Genomic DNA, 16,965 nt, shown 5'->3' with positions numbered 1-16,965 from the left:
ATTCCTCTCATTATTTTGTACACCTCGATCAGATCTCCTCTCTCCTCCTTGATTCCAGAGAGAAAGGTCCAAGCTTGTTCAACCTTTCTTCATTAAGCAAGCCCTCGAGTCCAGGCAGCATCCTGGTAAAGCTTCTTTGCACCCTCTCTAAAGCCTCTGTATCTTTCCTATAGTAGGGCGTCCACAACTGGACACAATATTCCAAGTCTGGTCTCATTAGGGACTTGTCGAGCTGCAGCAAAACTTCGCGGCTCTTAAACTTGATCCCCCTGTTAATGAAAGCCAAAACACCATATACTTTCTTGACATCCTATCCACGTGGATGGCAACTTTGAGGCATCTGTGCATTTGCGCACCCAGATCCCTCTGTTTCTCCACTTGCCAAGAATCCTGTATTTAATGTTATATTCAGGATTCGAATTTGACCTTCCAAAAGGCATTGCTTCGAATTTATCCAGGTTGAACTGCATCTGTCATTTCTCAGCCCAGCTCTGCATCCTGTCGATGTCGCGCTGCAGCCTACAGAAGCCCCCTTTTCTATCGACGACACCTCCAACCTTTGTGTCATCTGCAAATTTACTAACCCACCCCATAACCTCCTCATCCAAGTCATTTATAAAAACTACAAAGAGCAGAGGCCCAAGAACTCAGCCCTGTTGGATCCCTCTCAACATTGTCCTCCAAGCAGTATACTTTCCATCTACAACCACTGTCTGCCTTCTGCCAACCAGCCAATTCTGAATCCAGATAGCCAAATCTCCCTGTATCCCATACTTCCATACTTTATGAATGAGTCTTCCATGGGGAACCCTATCAAATACCTTGCTGAAGTCCACATGCACCACATCCACTGCCTAACCGTAGTCGACCTATCTTGACATCTCCTCAAAGAAATCAATAAGATTTGTGAGGCATGACCTGCACCTCACAAAGCCATACTGACTGCCTTTGGTCACACTATGCTTTGTCAGATAGTCATAAATCCTATCCCTCGGAATGTTTTCCAAACTTTGCTGACCACAGACGTAAGACTGACTGGTCTCTAATTGCCAGGAATTTCCCTATTACCCTTCTTGAAATAAGGAACAACATTCGCCTCCATCCAATCCTCCGGTAGGAATCATGTGGAGAGTGAGGAGGCAAATATCCTCACCAGCAGCTTAGCAACCTCCTTTCCCGCTTCCCGGAGCAGTCTCGGATAAATCTGGGGACTTATCCATCTTAATGTTTTCTAAAATTGCGAGCACATCAACTTCATCAATCTTGATCTGGTCAAGACTGATCTGGCCCCGCTCCTCTAAGTTTTCATTTACAACAAGTTCCCTTTCCTTGGTGAAAATCGAAGCAAAGAAAACTAATTTAGGGCTTCCACGTCTCCTCAGACTCCACGTATAATTTCCCTACACTATCCCTGATCGGCCCTACCTACTCACTGATTATTCTCTTATTCCTCACGTATTAGAAAAATGCATTTGGATTCTCCCTAATCCTTCTTGCCAAGCCTTTTTCGTACCCCATCATGGCTCTACTCAGTCCATTACTGAGCTCCTTTCTAGCAAGCCTGTAATCCTCTAAAGCTGTGCTAGATTCTTGGTTTCTCCATCTTACGGAAGTGGCCTGCGCCCTTTTGATGAGACATTCCTCTGTTCTCATCATCCAAGGTATTCTTAATCTTACCCCTTCTTAACTGTCTCAGAGGAACAAATTTGTGTATCACTTGCAACAACTGCTCCTTAAACAGTCTCCACATGTCTGCTGTGCCCTTTCTGTGAAACAATTGCTCCCAGACTGTACTTCCCAATTCCTGTCTGATAGCATCATAATTTCCTTTTCCACAATTAAATATCTTCCCATCGGAAACTGCTCCTTTTACTCTCCCAGACTATGCTAAATGTGAGGCATTTGTGATCACTTTCACCAAAGTACTTTCCCACCGTGAGTTCTGACACCTATCCTGACTCATTGACGAGCACCAAATCCAAAATAGCCTCTCCCCTCGTCGGTCTGTCTACATACTGAGCAAGGAAACTCTCTTGAACACACCTGACAAAAACGGCTTCATCCAGACCATCTGCATCTTTGGAGGTTCCAGTCGATATTGGAAAAGTTGAAATCACCCATAACAATAACACTTGTGCATTTTTCCAGAATCTGCCCGCCTATGAGATCTTCAATCTCTCTACTGCTATTAGGTGGTCTGTAGAAAACCCCCAATGCGGTGACTGTTCCCTTGCTGTTCCTAACTTCCACCCATACTGACTCAGTAGGCAAGCCTTCCTCAACAACTTTCATTTCTGCAGCTGTGACACACTCTCTGATTAGCAATGCAACACCACCTCCTTGTTTTTCACACACCCTGTTCCTTTTTACATTACTTATAGTGTGGAAACAGTCGCTTTGACCCAACAAGTCCACACCAACCCTCCATACAGCAAACCACCCAGTACCATTACCCTACATTTACCCCATCATCGAGCACTATGGGCAATTTAGCATGGCCAATTCACCTAATCTGCACATCTTGGGATTATGGAGGGAAACCGGAGCACCAGGAGGCAACCCACAGTGAAAATTTGCAAATTCCACACAGGCAGTTCCCTGAGTTGGGAATTGAACCAGGGTCTCTGGTGCTGTGAGGCAGCAGTGCTAACCACTGTGCCACCGTGCTTCCCCGAAACATTTTTAAACATTTTAAACCCTGGAACATCAAGCAACCATCCTTGCCCCTGTGAAAACTATGTCTCTGTTATGGCCACGACATCGTAGCCCCAAGTACTGATCCATGCTCGAAGTTCGTCACTCTTATTTCGAACATTCCTTGTAATAAAGCAGACGCATTTTAACTGATCCCTTTGTTTCATTGCGTGGGAAACCTTCCTGATAGGTTCAATATACCCTGTCACTGTCCCGTCTGCAACTAACCCCCTCTCAGATATGTGGTCTGATTCCTAACCCCCTGCCAAACGAGTTTAAACCTGCCAGAATCAGACGAGCAAACCTCCCAAACAGGACATTTGTGCCACTCCAGTTCAGATGCAACCCGTCCTTCATGTACAGGGCACACCTTACGGAGAAGGTATCCCGATGGTCTAGGTATCTGAAGCCCTCCCTCCTGCAACAGCCTCGCAGCCACGTGTAAAGCTGCATTCGCTGACTGTTCCTCATCTCACTAGGTCTGACACTGAGATCACTACTCTACTCATCCTGCTCTTCAGCTTCCAAACTAACTCTCTGTAGTCACTTTTCAGATCCGCAGTCCCTTTCCTGGCTATATCGTTGGTGCCAAATAATCTGGTTTCCACAGCCTTCTGTCGTAAGGAATTCCACAATTTTCCCACTCTCCGGCTAAAGACATTTCATCTTATCTCCATTCTAATGGGGTTTCCCTTTGCCCTAAGCTTGTGTCCTCCTGCCACTGCATGCATCCTCCCAATTTTGTCTGTATCCAGGTCATTCAGTATTCTGTAAGTTTCAATTGGATCCCCCTCATCCTTCTAATCTCCATCGAGTATAAACCCACAGTCCTCCAACGTTCCTCATGTGTTAAGCTTTTCATTTCTGTTGAACCTTCTCTTGACACACACCAAGGCTAATCCATCCTTCCTGAGGTATGAGGCACAAAATACTGGAAATGTGGTCTGACCAGAGCCTTAGAAAGCCACAGAATCCCCACCATTATATTCTACTCCTCTCAAGATGAATGACAACATTGTATCTGCCTTCTTAACTACTGACTCAACCTGCAAGTGTATCTAAGGCGAATCCTGCGCATGGAATCCCAAGTCCCTTTATTACTCCGATTTCTGATTTTTTTTCCCATTTAGTAAATAGTCTATGCCTATATTCTTCATTTCAAAGTGCATGACCTCATACTCTCCCACATTGTATTCCATCTCCTACTCCTTTTCCCACATTGGACGGGAGGGGAAGATGTGTTTGATGGTGTTGTCCTGCTGGAGGTGGTGGAAGTGGTGGAGGATGATTCTTTGAATGCAGATTCTAGTGCAGTAGGAAGTGAGGACAAGGGGAGATCTATCATTGTTCTGGGGAGGAGGGGACGGAGTGAGGGCAGAAACGAGTGAGATGGGACAGACTGTAAGCTCAGTCCATCAGATTTAGGGGATTTCTCGTTTGAGAGAAAAGGAAGACATGAAGGAAGCTTCCCAAAGGAATGTGGCATTATCGAATGGAAATGACAAAGCCAGGGAAACTGGGAGAGTGGAGTCACCCTCAGCTGATCATGTGTTCTGCCACATATGTAGGTTCCCCCTGAATGAATGAAAAGAGCCAGGCATTTCAAATGTAGATTTATGTCATATATCTGCAGTGTGAAAATAGACACAGATGAAGGTCAGCAGATGTGTGTGTGTGTGTGTGTGGCGGGGGGGGGGGGGGGGGGTTGGGGTGGGGGGTGGGGGGAGACATTCAACAGGTACTGATTAATAACTCTCAGTAATGTTTGGCTCTGGTGAAAAAGAATATGATATGAAGATGTGAAGATGAACCACCTACGATGCACAAATGCTGTGAAGGTTTCTAATCAATCACAAACTAAACAATTCAGATTGTTGAACTCTAGCGTCATCCACATTTGGGAAGTTTACTTTTGGAACAAGAAGAAAATTGTATAAACCAAAGTACAAAGAAAAACATTTCAAAATTGGCAAGAAATATGAAAAGAAACTAACCACAAGAATTTTCCCATATTGAATTGAAAACAGTCATGATATGTGTGTGACCCTTGGAAGGACGGCAGGAAAGAATATGTGGGACAACTGTAGATTGTGACTGGGAAACTGGTTTCAAGGAAGAGGCAGAGAATTTAAAACAGTATTTTACATCGTTCCTTGCAGGGGAATGCACTAAGAGTTTCAATATTATAAACAAAATTGTAGTCAGATGAAAGTTTTGCATTGTCTCTAACAAAACGTACAAGACCTTTCTCAAACAGAAAAGACCAAGGGTAAACAGCTCACCAGCAATTAATAGCTTGCTTTAATAGAAGTGGTTACAGAGTGACTGGTGGCACTGTGTGAAGTATTCCATAACTCTCGGGATTACAGGAGTGTTCCAGTGAAAATGGCGAAACTCCAAAGTGGCGTCTTTCTTCAAGAAGAGAGTGAGTCTTCAAGTGTTTAAGTGCTCCCTTTGCATGAATAGTGGAGCATATTTGAGAGGCTTAATGGCCTCATGATGCACTTGCATCCCTGAGTGATTTTAAATAAAGTAAATCTCTGCCCCTTCCTCTGATGCGTTACATACTGGGGGATGAACATTTTGCTGAAGTTGAATTATTTTGAATATTATCTGGAACATTGTACAAACGACATCATCCAGCGAATTCTAGAAACTTCACTCATAAGAACATTTTATAACCATGTGGGGGTATTGCGTCGGTGAGAGAGAGAGAGAGAAGGTGCTGCATTGCAGTGGTGAGAGTTTGAGTGTGAGAGAGTAGAGAGAATAAGGTGACCCTTACCCTGACAGAGCGGAGAAGGATATTGATGCTTTTCCAGTATTGCTGAACCTTTCTTCGGAATGCAGATACTGCACTGAACTGGGTGGTGTGCTCAGACCATGCTCTGAGAAGAGAAAGGTACCCCACTGTACTAGACTATTCTCCAGGACCGCCGTGTCCCTGTCGACAAGCTGTGGTGTAAATTACCCTTATCTGCCATGCTTTGGTAAACTGCCATGCCGGAGGAAACATCACAGAAGCGCTTCACAGGAGGCTCACAAGGAGTGAGGATGTCACCTAGACAGGGGACGAAACGTCTGCAACACAAATTCCCATCTCGGCGAACAGAACCACAACATCGAGTAAACTATGCAGGGCAACTCCAAACTGAGAAACTCAAACCGTGTGCCCATTGGCCTTTTAATGATGGCAGCAGTACCAGGGATCACTGAATATCCAGGGGCATCTGGGCGATGGTGAGCACCTCCAGCCATGATGGGTGGGAGCATTGGGCTGGGATTGAATGAGAGGGACACCATGTGTTGGGGTGGGTTGTTAATGAGGTGATTTCGATAAGATAACACCAGGAAACTAGCTCTGCCTCGTGCAGCCATTCCTTCTATGACATTCAATGAAAATGGCACTGAGACAAATTATTGTTCGATTCAGCCCAATGAGTCGAAGATTCTGCTGATCCGACTTTCAGTTACAACGCTGCAGGACAGATGCTTATCAAAGACTCTCAATCATCTTAACTTACACCAATATCCTGCTCTCTCATTAATCCTAGAAACAATGGCTTATATTGCAAGATGCTATCGAAATGATTTCATTTCACAATTTTTAAACCTACCATCAGATCCTTTTGTGAAATTCTCTCTTAATCTCCCCCTGTCTTTTAACCAAGCTCCTCCCATTTGTTGGTATTTAAACTGATTCCCCCGCCATCTCTCTCTGACAGTGAGTTTCACACCCACAGCACTCCTGTGTCATGCCACACTGGAGATATGGAGCTGTAAATGGAGAGGTGCTGCACATCCTGTCACTTCCAGCATGAGCTGCAAGTTTCCCCACACTGGGCAGTGATCTAACACAGTGTTACACAGCAATGCAGTGATTGGTGTACACAGCTGTGTATGCTGGGAAGGAAACTGCTCCAGGTTGATAGATAAATTCACTGCTATTCACTGCACAGCTCCCCATGCTGCACGGATATCCAGTCCGCCTGTATAGAACAATGCCTTTGTGTGTTCTTCACAACGCCCTGTGCTGAACAGATCATCTAGTCCAAGTTTATATATCAGTGCACTGTTGGACACATAAGTAGTGAACTGGTGAGCTCTAAACTGTGTTCGATCCTGGACGGATTGCTAAGCAGTGCACTAACCTGGGCTACGCAGCTCTTCATGTTGAGGAGGTACTTCATCTGGGCTTATACGTGCACGGGCTGGAACTGTGAGGTGGATTGGGTAACCGATATAATTCTTGACATGATTATCACTCTTCCGGCTTGGTCCATTCCGCTGGTAAATGTGAGGTGCTGTGTTTGAGATAGAATTTACTTTGTCAAAATATTCGACATTAAGCAAAACACAATTTATTCGAAGACTGTCGATAAACGACAACAAAAGGAAGACGAACTTGCAATAACTTAATTCTGTTGGAAAACTTAACAGAATAATAGTGTATTTAACTACTATACAGTAAATGCTCCAATATGGTATCAACTGATAAGCACACAAATGTCAAAAAACAAATGCAGGAAACAGATTGTCTGACATGTAGTTCTCCAATCCATGAGGAAAGAACATCAAAAGACACTTCTGAGAGAAATCTCAGAGAGTGTGTGTAGCACCTGGGAGAGATTTCCTGCCTTCCAACTCTGCTGAGACCCCATCAATAACTGGTGAAAGGTAAAACTAAGAATCCTGGTTCTGTAAGAGTTTGACCATCACTCCACAAGACAAGGTTGCGGCTGCAAGAACACAAGGAATGGACTGTACCTACATCGTCTATGGCTCTGTAGGTGTCTCTCAAAAATGCTGAAACCCACCTCAGCCGTTTAATGCTGGACAGACAGAAGTCAAAGTTAAGCTTAAATAAATAAAACAAAAAGATGCAGCTGGCCTGGTGATCAGACACAGGCGGCCTCGGGAGCCCAGCAATTCCTATATTGCCAAAACACAGCAGAATCATCGAGCGTGTGAAGAGAAAGAATTATGTCTCTCCCTCACCTCGATGTTTACAACTGGAGATGTGCCATAAGCCCAAAAACCATCGATATCAAATTCCCACCCACACTAAATATTATTGTGATATATCAGAGTTGCCGTGAAATGGGGTTGACTGGAATTGTTTGTTCAGTGACTGTGATTAATATCAGTCTTTCTGGACCTAACTGGGTCACTGGAGAATTTTCCTCTTCCATAATTAGGGACTTCTTTCAACTTGTTTTGCCATAGTATTCGGGACAGAGTCAACCTCAATAAGATTGGGATCAGCAGCTACAGAGAAAGAGAGAGAGATCAGAACCTGAGAACATTAGAATGTTCCAACAATGGATTTTAATTTGAGAACATTAGACTGGAATATTCCAACAATGGATCAGACTCTGAGAACATTCGACTGGAATGTTACAACAGTGGGCAGGAGTTTATCTTGGGTTCTTTATTGGCTTTCTCAGGATTGGCCGCGGTTAGAGTTGCGGATTCGAGCCATACTGATAATTATTCAAGTTGGGTACTATCCCATCCTTGCTATTGTTGGTGTTCCTGGTACGTCGATATCTGACAATTCTATAAATGATGCTGAATGTTATTGCTATTCTGGTTGATTATATTTAACAAAAACATAAACTTTCAGTCACAAACGCCACTTCCTTCTCATGCATTTCCAAACTACTTACTCATAAACATCTGAGAAGGTAAAAGACTGATCGGAACCTTGAGTCTCCATTTACCGTAAACTGTTTTATGTCTCTGTATTCTCTCTGTGATCAAACCTGCCGACACCCACTGACATAATGTCCCCAGTCTCCAGATTTGCCTCAGTTGCGCTGCTGACTTCGCCATCATCTAACCTTTCATTAACGACAGATTTTATGGCTCCAGTTCTCTTCTGACCTCTCTTCCAGTTACAAATAGTTTGACCACAAACTTGTTCTTTTCTCTACAGTTACTTCACAACAGGGACGCTTAAACAGAGTAATAATGTCACTGACTGTGTAATTCAGAGGCACGGGTTATGACTCTAAAAGCATTGTCTGAAATTCTATCACAGCCGATGACTAAATTTCAATTCCAATATCAAAAATTGGAATGACGCCTATTTTCACTCATGGCAAGCATAAACCATCAGGATTTCTTTTCTTATTTTATTAATAAACTTTGGTAAAGAAACCTAACATGTTTGCCCTGTCTGAACTAAGTGTCACCTCAGACCCACAACACGCTGGTTGCTTCGATATTGCCTTGACAAATGGCCCCGTTGTCAAGGACAGTTAGGATTGACAACAAATACTGCCCTTGCCAGTGATGCTTGCAACCCGCAAAACAACAACATTGAAGGTGAAATAACCAAGGAAATGCGGATGCTGGCGATCTGAAATAAAATTCTCCACCGTCTGAAAGAATGTTGGAAAATCTCAGCAGGTATGGCAGTCTGTCGGAAAAAAAAACAAATAACGTTTCGAGTTCAGTGAACCTATCAAAACTGAATGCAACTGAGAAATAATATTATTGTATCAGAGATGGACGGAAGGGTGAGCGGGAAGTTTGTGTTGAGTGGATGATGTCCAGCAAGAGTGAGAAAGTGAGAGAGAAAGATAGAGAGATGGAGAGAGAGAAAGAGAAAGGAAAAGCAAGCAAAAGAATTGCTGATGATGGACTGGAAGGAAAACAGAATGGGAAGTTATTCTACCATTTCCCCTTTTCACATATGCCTGAATATCATATTTATTATGGGATGTCCCTGCTTTCCGTGAGTTATGTTCCTCTATCTCTCCTCTCTGAGTGTGGTGATCAACTCCATCAGCAATACTTATAGTCGCAGAGATACAGAGAAACGTAATGCGCCATTGTAAACTGTTTATTTGGAGACAGGAACTGTTACAGTGCGACTGTATGGATATGTAAGAGCTTTCTCAGCCAGGAAGAGAAACTGAGGAGCTGAAAAATGTATTGCTAGAAAAGCACAGCAGGTCAGGCAGCATCCAACGATCAGGAGAATCGACGTTTTGGGCTTGCCCTTCTTCAGGAATGAGGAAAGTGTGCCAAGCGGGCTAAGATAAAAGGTAGGGAGGAGGGACTTGGGGGAGGGGCGTTGGAAATGCGATAGTTGGAAAGAGGTTAAGGTGAGGGTGATAGGCCGGAGAGGGGTGAAAATTGCAGGTCAGGAAGGTGGTGCTGAGTTCGAGGGTTGGGATTGAGACAAGGTGGGGGGAAGGGAAATGAGGAAGCTGGAGAAATCTGAATTCATCCCTTGTGGTTGGAGGGTTCCCAGGCGGGAGATGAGGCACTCTTCCACGCCTCCCACAAGTCCCTTCTCCCTACCGTTTATCTTAGTCTGCTTGGCACACTTTCCTCATTCCTGAAGAAGGGCTCATGCCCGAAACGTTGATTCTCCTGATCTTTGGATGCTGCCTGACCTGCTGTGCTTTTCCAGCAACACATTTTTCAGCTCTGATCACCAGCATCTGCAGTCCTCACTTTCTCCTCGAGAAACTGAGGAGACCGAGGCATTTTCAATACTGAATGGATGCATTGTTTGTGCGGGGAATTCACTTGCTGCTGCCATCTGGAAAGTCAGTGGAGTCTGTGTGGATGGTGTTCTCAGGATAGTGATGTCAGCTACTGGGTTCATTCAGGGAGCCCCGATGGTCTGGGGACCCCACTCTGAATACTGCATTGACAATGTGTCTGGGTCCATGATAAACAAAAGGAGCTGAGACTACAAAGAAGGGAAGCTGTATAAACAGGGAGGAGTGAGGCACTATATTTTCCTCTCCGGGATTTCCAGGAACATTTGCCTAAGCTGCACCCATTCAGGTGTAAAGTGTAAAACCAACTTGTCTCAAATTTGAGGTGATCACTGAGCTGTATCCCCTCCTTCATTATAAACTGTGTTCTCACACCAGTAGCAGGACTGCGCTGACACTGACGATGAATTAAACTGGATTGATTCTGGAACTTTGCAGGCAGCAGTGGGGAATATATCTACCATCTCTGAAGTGCAGTCCTCCAATGTATTCACGAGTTGACTGAAATCATCTGAGAGAAATGCATTGGTTCCATCTCCACAGGGGAAGGTACAGAAACTACTTTCCACAAATATTAGGGAACAGAGGGACTGGTAAGAATTGGAAACTTCAGGAAATCAGAATTAATGAAGTGTATGTTATTGAAATTCTAATTGAATTGAAGTTTCATAATTTGCTGCATCTGATGAGCTCCATCCCAGAGTGATTGAGATGAGAACAGAGCTAGTGAAAGAACGACTGATTATTCTTCAAAGCTAGCTAGATTCTGGAAAGGATCCTGCAGACTTGACAGCAGCTATTGCCAACCTAAATATTTAAAACAGGATGGAGAGGGAGAACAGAAAACTAAATAATTTTGTGCTGGAATCTTTTATAAGGAACGTGACGACTAGACACTTGGAGAATAATGATATGATTTGGTACATTCGGCCTAGATTCAGGAAAGGGAAATGATCTTTGATAAACCTGTTTGTGGATATTGTCCGTTGTGACATCGAAAGTTGAGAACCAATGGGAATGGAGTATTTGTATTTTTAGAAGACGGTTGACATGTTTGAATACAGGTGAGTGGGGAATGTTCGAGTCCATGGGTAGGTTGGGTGGAATATATACCACAGGGATTAAAAATTGGGTAATGGAGATACGAGAAGAATACAATTTTTCTCTGGACTGAATGACTGATGGGTTGGAGCAGGATCAGTGATTGGGCAATAGCTGTTCACAAGGTCTAAAAATGATTCAGATGTGAACAACAGATATCATCATCTACATTTATATTTATTAAATGGTCGAGAGGTTGGCGAGTGGTTTTGTTGAAAAGGACCTGGAAGTCCTTGGTCATTAGTCACTGACAGAATTCATACAGGGCAGGAAGTAAATGATATTTGGTTCTTCATGCAAAATAATTGAAGCACAAAAGTTAGAATATCTTTCCCGCTGATCGTGTTTTATTGAGAGAGTATTTGGTGCATTGTGGAAAGGTTTGGTCTTCTTTATAATCAATGATCTCTTTGACACCGAGACAGTGCAAGGGAGTTTGACCAGACTAAACACTGGCGTGTTGTTACTAAGAGGAGAGAGTACAGTAACGATGTGCTTAATCTGTAGCGCTGTGAGAGAATACGAACTCGAAGCTTGATGGGTGTGGACAGAAATTCATTATGTCCCAAACAACTGAATGGGGTGAAAATGTCATACCTTTCATTGGATGTTTAATTCACGACAGTTTACATGCATCTGCAGGACCCCCATGTCGATTGACAGCAAGATGCAGGCTCTAAATGAACTCTGAACACTTTAATGCACAGTTACTGTGTGACACTGCATTGAATGTCACTTTGTACACAGTCCTGTCAGCAGCCAAAATATCTTCATTCTGAAACAGTTAGTTATTCCCCAAAGGCTTCTGACCTCCATGGAGACCATGGGTCTGCCTTCTCGGAGATGGAAGGTAACTTGGAGAATGGCAAAAAAAAAGTTGGCTTCATTCCGACTGCCAGAAAACCCATGTTAAAGTAACACATATGTACCATGAGTAATTAAGCCGTGTGGATCAATTTGGAGCAGTCTGTTTGTGCAGCCCCTGCTCCATTTGTTTGTGATGTTGGAGCATCTCTGACACTTTCCTGTTCCTGTGTTAGTGGCTTGACAAGCTGAATAACCTCTTCCTGATCCTTTGTAAGTGACTCCGGATGTGAAATGGTTCTGTCTGTTCCCATGTCTGTGACATGTGGGAGAGAGCAGACTCCCTGACTTCCTGTGCAACAGGCAGGAGGGTCTGAATGGTCTATCGTTCTGCTTGCCCAGTAGTTTTGATGGGATGAATGGCTTCCCCACATTTTTGTGAAAACAGATTGAGCTGCTGAAAGAACTCCTCTTTTTACTGTGGAAATGTACAGTGCTGCTACATAAATGTTCCCCAGACTTTAACAGCACGATCCTGAATGTTATCCAAGTCTTGCTGCACATGGTCACAGACTGATTCAAGAGCTGAAGAGGGACAACTTGTTCTGAAAACTTTGTAAAATTCAGTGAATGCCCCCTCTTCTGCTGGTACGTTGGCTCAGTAGCTAACACTGCTGCCTCACATCACCAGGGTGCCATGTTCGATTCCAGCCTTGGGCAACCCTGTGTGGAGTTTGCACATTCCCCACTTGTCTGCATGAGTTTCCTCCGGGTGCTCCGGTCTCCTCCCACAGTTTGAAGATGTGCAGGTCTGGTGAATTGGCCATGCTAAATTGTCCATTATGTTAGGTGCATTAGTCAGAGGGAAATGTGTCTGGGTGGGGATACTCTTTGGAGTTTCGGTATAACAAAGTTGGACCGAAGGTCGTGTTTCCACACTGTAGGGAATCCAATCTACTCAGTTTAGACTCAATGGGCTGAATACCCTCTTTCCTCACACCGTCGGAATTGTATGGTGACAAACTGAGAGGTGCCTGGGCTGAGGAAGCTACGCTAAGGATCTCATGCAGACGTGTCCCACGGCTGAGATGATTGATGCCCACCAATGATAATCATCTTCCCTTGTGCCGTAAATGATACCAAACACTGGAGAGGTCACAATTAATTCTCAGTATGTGTGATTTTGTTCAAGTTTCTTGACGTCATCCTCAATCAAAAACTGCCTTGAGTTCAGGACCAGTCTCTCTGGCCTGAGCCCCTCTGTTACCTCATTTATTCGTAACAATATGTCATGGTGTAGAAGCAGAAATGTTTTCTTCAAACAGACGGTAGTGAATGTCAGGAATTCTATTACACAGAGAGTTAGGGGAGGTAGATCACTGAAAGGGACTAGTGATATTGCACACTTGGATATGGATGTTGAAGAGTGGGCTAGTAAATCTGCCGATGACACATAGGAGGTTGGAGTGGTACAGAATGTGGAGGGCTATTGTAGGTTGCAACGGGACATTGACAGGATGCAGAGCTGGGCTGAGAAGTGGCAGATGGAGTTCAAACTGAAGTGATTCATCTTGCAAGCTCGAAGGTGAATGTAGAATACATGGTCAAAGGGAGGATTCTTGGCAGTGTGGAAGAACAGAGGGTTCTTGGTGTCCGTGTCCACAGATTCCTCAAAGTTGCTATCCAAGTTGATTGGGTTGTTAAGAGGCGCATGGTGTGTTGACTATCAGTTGCAGGGGGATTGAGTTTAAGAGACACGAGGTTATGCTGCAGCTTGATAGAGCCCTGCTCAGACCGCACAGGGTATATCGTGTTCAGTTCTGGTGTCCTCATTGTAGGAAGGATAAGAAAGCTTTAGAGAGGGTAAAGAGGAGATTTACCAGGATGCTGCCTCGACAGGAGGGCAGGTCTTATGAAGAAACCGTGAGGGAGCGAGTGCTTATCCCACTGAAGGAAGAATAGATGAGAGATGACTTTATAGAGGTGTACAAGAGGATGAGAGGCATAGAACATAGAACATTACCGCGCAGTACAGGCCCTTTGGCCCTCGATGTTGCACCACTCTGTCATACTAAGCTGAAGCCCATCCCACGTACATTATTCCATGTACGTCCATTTGCCTGTCCAATCACGACTTAAATGCACATAAACATGGCGAATCTACTGCAGATACAGGCAAAGCATTCCATACCCTTACTACTCTCCGAGTAAAGAAACTACCTCTAACATCCGTCTTATACCTATCTCCCCTCACTTTAAATTTGTGTCCCCTCGTGTTTGTTGTCCCCATACTTGGACAAAGAGAATGTAAATGGCCAGAAACGTTTTCCGAGGGCAGAAATGTCTATCACTAGATGGCATAATTTTAAAATAATTGGAGGAAGGTTTATGGGAGATATCAGAGGTAGATTATTTACACAGATTGTTGGGTGTGTCGAATGCACTGCCAGCGGTGGTAGTAGAGTCAAATACTTGAGGGAAAATTAATAGACTCTTGGATAGGCACATGGAATAAAGTGAATGGAAGCATGTAGGTTAGTCTGATCTTAGAGTAGGATAAACGGCATAACGTCGAGTACTGAAGATCCTAACTGCATGCATTCATGTAGAACTCTGAGCTCAAAAACTCCATGAATTCATGTAAAACTCCGTTATCATACTTTTTAGATTAGAATCAATATAAACATCATGGCATAGACAGAGAAAACAGAGGGCCAACACCTTCAACATATTGTCTAGCTATCACCATTATTAACATTCTCACCTGAGAATGCACATTTTTTAAAAAAAAGGTGTTGTGATTTACATTTGAAAGAAGAGAAACTATCATAGTATTCTAACAGATGAAAGGCTTAACAGGCAATCAATTTTTCATTGTATAATTTCAGTTAAATCACACTGTACATTTCTGCTATAAATTCTGTGTTCGGCGTGAGCACTCCACTATCATCTGATGAAGGAGCGACCCTCCGAAATCTAGTGTGCTTCCAATTAAACCTGTTGGACTATAACCTGGTTTTGTGTGATTTTCAACTTTGTACACCCCAGTCGAACACCAGCATCTCCAAATCGGTACTTTTCTTTGTTCTGTGTTCTATGGAAGTGCTCAAGAAGACTTGAACATTAAGGAAGATTTGAGACTTGGAGCTGGTCAGCCTTGATCTTAGTGAAGGGCAATGCAGGCTTGGGATGTGAATGACCTGCCCCTGTTTCAGATGTTCTCCCATTCTGTTATTGGAAAGTTAGTCGGTGTTATTTTCCTGGAAGACCTTTTTAAGGAATGTTGCAATCAGAGATTTTATGAGCCATCGCTGGGTGAAATTTGGTATTCACAGTGAATCTGGATCTCAAATACGATCAACAAATGAAGCACAAGTTACAGAGAGAGGAAGCTCTGTAAAAAGAGATGAGTGACCTCTTTCATACCCAGCCTGGGTCTTCCAATTACATTTTCCGAATCTCCCAAACCGTGTGGGAGAGTGTTGATGGACGAAATGGTCTCCTCTGTTTCTCTGCACCATGCTATAACAGTAAGTGGATTCCAACTGCTCCTGGCTAGCAGGCTAGAGGGGCTGAATGGAACACAGAGACATGGGACTGAGGAGCAGGAGTGGGTCATTTGAGAATTTGAGCCATCTCCACCAGGCATTAAGATAATGGCTGCTCAGATTGTCTCAGCCTCATCTTCCTCTCTGTGTCCCATTACCCGTGACCCACTTCTCTGTCAAATCTTTAACTAACTCAGCTGTGAATACTTGTAATCAGAGAAGCGCCACAAAGTTTCGGCGAAGAGAATTTCCATTCGAATGGCCATTTTAGAAGTTTTCCTCGTATTGCTGTGAGAATAAGAGAGTCATACAGAGTGGAAACAGATCCTTTTGTCCATATTGTTCTTGCCAATCAAGCATCTTAATCAGATCTCGTCCCACTTGCCACATGCCTCTGAACCATTCCTATTTATGTACCTTTAAACGTGTAATTGTACCCACTTTCACCACTTTCTCTGACAGTACACCCACCAGCCTCTGTATGAAAAAGTTTCCCCTCAGGTCCCTTCTAAGCCTTTGCCCTGTCACCGTCTCCCTATGCCGTCTAGTACTGGACGCCCCTACACTGGGAAAAGAATCTTGCCCATTCAGACTATCCATGCCCCTCAGGACTTTTTTAAACGTCTGTCATGTCACCACTCAGCCTCTGACAGTCCGGGGAAAAGCCTCAACCTGTCCATCATCTCCCTGTAGCTCAAACCCTCAGGTTCCAGAAAATCTCGAAAACCTTTTCTGAAGCCTTTCAAGCTTAACAACATCAATCCTTTAGCAGAGTCAACTGACATGTTCACAGTATTCTTAAAGTAGCCTCACCTACGTCTTGTACAAGCGCAACACGCTATCCCAACTCCTGTAATCAATGTTCTGGCCGATTAAGGCAAGCATGCCAACCACGTTCCTCAGCACTCTACCAACCTAAACTCCACGTTCAAGGAACTATGAATCTTCACCCGTAGGTCTCTTTGTTTATCAACATTCCGCAGGGCACTACCCTGCTTTAACTTACCAAAATGCAAAACCTCACAAATATATAATTAAACTCCATCTGCCAGTCCTTGGTTCATTGATGGTCAATGATCCCGTTATATTCTGAGATAATCTTCTTCACTGTTCACTGCACCCCTTTGATGATCTTATCTGTAAACTTACTAAGCATGCTTCCGATAATCACATCAAATTTGTTTATATCCATGATGAAAAGCAGTGAGCTCAGCACTGTTTCTTTCAGCACACCGCTGGCCACAGGTCTTCAGTCTGGAAAACAAACCATTACCTTCAATCCAATTTTGTATTCAATT

This window comes from Chiloscyllium punctatum, chromosome 19 (assembly GCF_047496795.1).
Source record: "Chiloscyllium punctatum isolate Juve2018m chromosome 19, sChiPun1.3, whole genome shotgun sequence".
Taxonomy (NCBI): Eukaryota; Metazoa; Chordata; class Chondrichthyes; order Orectolobiformes; family Hemiscylliidae; genus Chiloscyllium; species Chiloscyllium punctatum.
Note: the sequence above shows the minus strand (reverse complement) of the source record.